Genomic DNA, 6,851 nt, shown 5'->3' with positions numbered 1-6,851 from the left:
ACACAATTTGACTGAAAACTAAAATGTTGAAGTAGATGTGTTAGTACCCAAACGGTTCTATTTTGCTGCTTGTTATCAACACACAGGGATTTGATGAGGAGGGTGGAGGCTCTAATTAAAACCAGGTTTGTCAGTTGACAAGGCTTTTATAATTTATGTATGCTTTTCCTCTCTACCAAGACCACCAATAAAGAGAGCTACTTATAGGATTGTTTATCCCATGTTCTAGTATGCAAATGCATATTTTAGACCATACTTCTGGCACAATTCTGCACATGCCTACAAATAACAAATGCATAACAAAAATGTAGATGAAGATGATGATGATGATGATGATGATGATGATGATGTTCAGACATATCAAGAAAGCTCTGAACAAGGGATAGGGAAGTTGAGTCATTAAGGGTAAAACTTTAGAATGTGATTAGACCCAGGTTCAATCCTAGTGTCAGCATTTATAAACCATAAGTCCTTGAGCAAGTTAATCTTTTGGTGACCATGGATTTTCCTATGTCAAATAGAGATAAGAGATTTGCTGTAAAGACTAAATAATACTATTCTTATAAAGGACTTGGCAAGAGGGACTACTCTCTATCATTGTCACCACCATCCATTATCATCATCATCATCATCATCATCATCATCATCATCATCATTTCACCAATAAAAAGGTCAAAACTATGACCTTATCAAGTTCTAAATTATCTATAGAGCTCAAATTTATCCAAAGGAAAGAAATAGGAGATATTTACCATGAAAGATAGAACTGGTAGTCTAAAATTCTTGGTGAAAATCCTTTTTTGTGGTTGTGAGAGTATAAAAACAGAAGAAGATGGTAGCCTCAGGTGGTCAGTGGAATCAAGATTGGCAGTACCTGCTGGAGTCACCTGATGATCCTTGCTGTTTCCTGAGAGAAATTACCTCTAAAATATCCCTGTGTCTTGGAGATGTGAGTCTTCTTCCAAATTAGCATGGCCACAGCCATAGACTGTCAATGCCTGAAGACAACAGAAAGCAGGCCTGGGCCTGTTCTGCCTTTTCCTGATTGCCTCCCACAGTCATAATTACCCAACATGACAGACTTCTCTTACAACAGACAGAGTTAATATGTCCAGTCTTGGATAATAACTTGAAGTCTGCAACAAGTTAAACTGTAAACAGGACAGAGTCATGTTTAAAAAAAAAAAAAAAAAAGAACAAGGAACAGATTTTGCCAAACAAAAAGAAGTGAAACTAAAGGATAGGTCATAGCTTTTGCATTTCTGTAACAAATGCTGTCTAATGATAATCCATATCTGCCAGAATCCTTCTGTTTTTAAGTTATAATTAAAATTTTCCTTGACTAATCATCTTGCACACTTTCCTTAGGAGAAACCGTTTATGTTTCATCATATCTTTGAAAATGTAATAGACCTCTATTTTAATCAGTCTTTCCTATTCAGAGCATTCCTTTAAAAGACCAGTGAACCGGTTTGGTTTTAAAAATATAACTTGGCAGTGAATTTTGTATCAGAGGCACCATAAGTTAGTTCACTTTTAGAGATAGTTTTGATAATGAATGGTTATGATGCCAGAAGTAGCTTTGGCAGATTGTAGGAGTAATAGCCCCCAATTTATTCAAGTCTCCCTGTATCCACAACCTTGAATAGTCTCCTGTACTGACTCTAGACATGGCCATATAGTACAATAACAAATATGATGCAAGAAAAGATTTGAAATGCCCTTGCACTTTGAAGTTATCTTTTTCTTGCTGTTCTTGGGACTTTCATCATAAGCTACCATGTGAACAAGCTCATTCAGGGCTGTCTGATGGATGATGAGAGAGACCCATGACTGGAACTCAAAGAGCTGCCTCAGCTAACAGCTAGCCAGTATTCTAGCTTACCCAACAGCTGCCTACAAGCACATGAGGGTCACCTAGCTGAGACCAACAGAGGACTCATCCATCTGAACTTAGTCTGAATTTCCAGACCACAGAATTGTGGTTGTTGATTTAAGCCACTCAGTCTGTCATGCTTTATTATACAGTAGCTAACTGACATAGTGTTCCAGTGAGAATAGTACCAACATCAGGGCAGATGTTGGATCCCACCAGAATGATTTTGCTTATAAACAACTGAGATTGGCATGAACATAAAACAGTCAAGTGAGTAAATATGGGATCTATCCATCCATAGACAAAGAGTTACCAACATGGTCACTATAATTGGAAAGAGGGGCTGGGGTTGTGGCTCAGTGGTAGAGTGCTCACCTAGCACATGCGAGGTGCTGGGTTTGAGCCTAAGCACCACATAAAAATAAATGAATAAAATAAAGATAAAAAAATTGGAACGAGCAGAGACAAAGAAATAAATCTTAGGATATGGGCTAGATTTATTATCTAGTAGTATAGGTATGGGCTGATCCTTCACTACTCGTGTTTGGGATCAATCGAGTAGACACTTGAAATGATGAGGATTTTAAAAATAGAGAGGGCCTTCAGCTCAGCACCACCTAAAACTTCATTTGTTTGCTGCTTTGCATTTTTATGATTTGCACAAAATTCCTGAAGCCTTTGGTTGGACCAGATCAACTAGCTCATGAAACTGGGACTTGATATATTTATCCCATCTACTTTCCTAAATGTGTACTCTATTAAGATGAATCTTGGGAAAAGAGTTTTGTGATCACACAAGTCACTACATACTCTTGACCTATTGTAGTTTCACAATATACCTTGGCATATTAAAGACCTGTTCGTCTACATTTAGCCCCTTGCTCCCAAAATGAATTTTAATATATATCATCACATACTCCCATGGAAGAGCCTTCCTGTGATTGATGTATATTAAAATTTCACTAACCAGTGTTTTTTCAGAGCAGACTTTGTATAACAGTTTTTAAAACATTCTTATAATGAAACATATCATACATATGAGAAAGTACATGAAGCACAAGCATGCAGTACCTGAATTATTGCAGATTAACCACTCTTACAACTAACATCCAAAATGTCACTATCCTCTCTACTAGATTCCTGTGTACTTCTGCCCCATCACAAGGCCCTTCTTCCTCTCTAGAAGTAATTATTCTTCTGACTTTATGATAATAACTCCTTGTAGTGTTTAATTTTTGCCACATATGTATACAACCTTAAATTATACTCTGGTTTTGTTTCTTTTCAAAAGCTATATAAATGGAATTCTAAAGTATGTATTGCAGGGGTCATAAAGTATAAGTATCTCCACCTTTAACTGACAACATCAAATTGGTTTTCTAATTGATGGTACCAATTGACATTCCTACCAGTAGTGCATGACAGTTTCAGTGTTCCATATCCTAGGTTGTACTTGGTAGTGTTAAATATTTTAATTTTGGAAAACTATTCAGAGTGTAGTAGAGATTTAAAGACCTGTTTGTCTACATTTAGCCCCTTGCTCCCAAAATGATTTTTAATATACATTATCACATGACTAGTGATGGCTTTGGACATGCTTTATTATGTTTATCAATCATTTGGGTATCCTCTTTTGTATGGCTCATGTTTAAGTCCTTTGCTCATTTTTTTCCCTTGGGTTTCTATTTTTTTTACTTTATATATTCTATCTAAATGCCCTTTTTTGGGTATAGGAATTTAAAATATCTTCTCTCTTTCTATGGCTTAATTTTTCTCTTTCTTAATGATACCTTTTGCTAACATAAGTTCTCCATTTAAATGTAACCAAATGTGTCAATTGTTTTCCTTTTATGTCTCATACTTTAATCACATCTGTCTCCATGTCCAGTGGTGTTCTGGAAAACTTTACTTTGAGTGGTTAAGTCTAGTAGTAGTGAAAGCCAAAACTGCAGGCTCATGGCAACTGAGAAGAAAAGGAGAGTGGGTGGGAAGGGGAAGGGAAGGCCAGAGACAGAACAATAGAAATCAGCAGGAAGGTGACAGGGGTCCTGGGGATGGATGGGAAATGTTTGAAGTGGGATTAAATGTCACTTTCACCATCCAGCAATTTATGCATGGAATTTTGCAGTATCATCAGGAAGGGGACTTAGTTAAGAAGATATGTAGAGTAGTGGATATATCAGCATGCAGGAGGGAATTGTACTGAGAGAATTACTACTTTACCTAGACCCACTAACTCCATCTGTTAAGCCTTTGCTATGATCATTGACCAACTGAAAGACAGGATCCCTCAACCAATAGATCCTGGTCACCCTGAACATGGTGGTCCCTGCTAATCAATGTGGCTCTCTCATTGGCAATTGTGGTTGCAAGATCAAGGAAATATGAGAGAGTAAAGGGTTCAGGTGCAAGTGGCAGGGAATGTTCTTCCCACTTCTACTAAACAGGCTATCACAACTGTGAGCATTTTACAGTCCATCATTTAGTGTGTCAAACAGACCTGTATGCTTATGGTGGAATTCTCCCAACCCTGAAGTACACCCAGCTGTCCAGTCATCTTTGAAAGTGGTCAGGACAGGTCAGCACAGGCAGCAACAGAGCAAGCTTTCCCCATACCTTCCATCTATGTATGTTAGCTCTGACCTGGAGGGATCTCCTCTATAGAAGCCTCTATCATTCAAGAACAACACACTATTCCACAGTCTCATTTGACTGAGCTGCCCAGTTGGCAATTTAACTCTTGTTTTCCTATTTTGCATGGCAATATCTGATTCAGTGGCATTGCATTCATTCCCCAGCAGTTTAAGGTTATTGGGTAGGTTTGGATGCATCTGCTTACGACTACTCATGAACTCATCATTCCAAGCATATTAATGGGGCATCAGGGTGCCAAGATCAACAAGGTTCACCAGATGTCTGGAACACATATCAAAACTGCAAACCCAGTGGCAGGATCTACTGATAGGCAGGTTATAATCATTGGATCTGCTACAAACATTTGCCTGGTTCAATATCTAACTGCCAAGTCTTCCTCAGAGATGCTGCCATGAGTAACAACTGGAACAATGTAGATTTATCCATAATCCCTTTCAACTGTTCACCACCCTTGATTCATCTGTGTAGTTTCTGAACACTCAGCAATTCCAGGTTTTAAATAGTCTGTAAATTTCAGTTTCTCTATACTTTATCATTCACTTGTGATTTTTAAAATTATTTTAATTCCTTTCCCCATTCAGCTGTTAGTACTGAGCTCTATATTTAGTTTTATAAGCCTCTCCCTGCTTTGTTTTATTTTGGAAATTTTTGCTCACAGGTTTTTTTGTTTGTCATAGAACTACTGGAGTGGTTTACTTCTGTAATGTTAGAAATTTTTTAAAGTAATTAAAAGACTGGAATTTTTTTTTAGCTAAACAGGGTTTCTTCAGAGTTATCTTTAATACTTTTTTCCCCATCACATGAAGCTTGGAATATTGATGTATTCTCACTCTGTTTATGTATCTGCTCTACATTCTATGAGAAATGCTACAAGGACAAAACATTACATCCCACTGGTAGTGGCCAGCAATTGGAGGTAGGGCAACTGAAATTTATTAGATTATTACTATATTTCAAGCACTGTACTGAGCTGTTGACGTACATTATGCAGTTGTTTCTCTTACCAACTCTGGAGAGAGGTATTATCCCTCTTTTGTAAGTGGGGAACTTGAGGTTTGTTAAGGCAAAATTACTTGAACAAGGTCACACAGGTAAAATAGCCAGTCAATGACAAAGGCAGAATTTGTACTCAAGGTTGAATCTAAATCCTAAATCCATGGCTTTCCTAATGTAACATACTGCTTTCCTATAGAAATGAGATTTAGGAAGTGCTATGGACTAAAATGTTTGTGTTTCCCAAAATTCGTATGTTGAAATATTGACACCTTCCAAGGTGATAGTATTAGGAGATGGTTGAGGAGTTAGTTGATTAGGTTATGAGCATACAGCCATGAATGGGATTATTGCCCTTGTAAAAACAACCTGAGAAAATAGAGAAGATAATGCTAAGTGAAATAAGCCAGTCTCAGGAAATTGAGGGTCAAATGTTTTGTCTGCCATGTGGAAGCTAAAGCAAAATAAGAGAAAGAAGGAGGGAAGGATAGAATATCATAAAGATATATGGACAATCAGTGGAGTAGGAGGAGATCAAAAGGGAGGGAGGAGGGATGAGAAAGGGGAGAAAATATAGTTGAATTTAACAAAATCATTTTATGTGATCTTAACAAAATCATATAAATATACCACAGGGAATTTCACATTTATGTATAAGTAGAAAGAAGCAATAAAAAATAAATGAGTGAAAGAAAAATCAATAGAGGAAGGAGAATGGGGGAGGGAGGAGGGAACGGAAAAAGGGGGAATAGGGAATGAAATCAAATTTCATGCATGTATGATTTTGTCAAAATGAACCCAGCTACTATGAATAACTACAATGCTCTAATAAAAAAGACATCTCAGAGAACTCCTCACTCCTTCTGCTATGTGAGGACTTGGGGAGAAGAAGCTGATGATGAATTAGGAAGAAAGCCCTTACCAGACACAGAACATTATGCACCAGTTTGGGGTGTGTGTGTGTGTGCTGAGCATTGAACCCAGAGCCTTGCACATGCTTGGCACAAGCTCTACCCATGAGTTCCAACTCCAGCCCTATACTGGTACCTTGAACTTGGACTTCCCAGACTCCACAACTGATACATAAATATTTATTGTTTAAGTCTATAGTATTCTCTTACATTACTTCAAACTGACTGAGACTACAAGGTTGTTCTATGAAAGGGACAATAGAGTATTTCTTTTGTTACACGATAAGTGGCAAAGAAAATCTTTATATTCACTTAGTCTTCATGTAGGTTACTCTAGAAGCAGAGCCTAAGACAAATATTTGAATGTAAGTCATTTGTTTGGATGACGGTTCCAGGAAACACCAGTGGAGAAAATG

General features: G+C 37.5%; 1 pseudogene; it reads left to right on the top strand.

Annotated features, from left to right (window-relative positions):
• The first annotated feature begins 292 nt into the window (after positions 1 to 292).
• LOC114085994 (poly(rC)-binding protein 2 pseudogene) lies at positions 293 to 4,926 on the top strand (annotated as a pseudogene).
• The last annotated feature ends 1,925 nt before the right edge of the window (positions 4,927 to 6,851 follow it).

Source organism: Marmota flaviventris, chromosome X, assembly GCF_047511675.1.
Source record: "Marmota flaviventris isolate mMarFla1 chromosome X, mMarFla1.hap1, whole genome shotgun sequence".
NCBI lineage: Eukaryota > Metazoa > Chordata > Mammalia > Rodentia > Sciuridae > Marmota > Marmota flaviventris.
The sequence above is the reverse complement of the archived record's forward strand: the minus strand, read 5'-3'. Positions and strand labels throughout refer to the sequence as shown.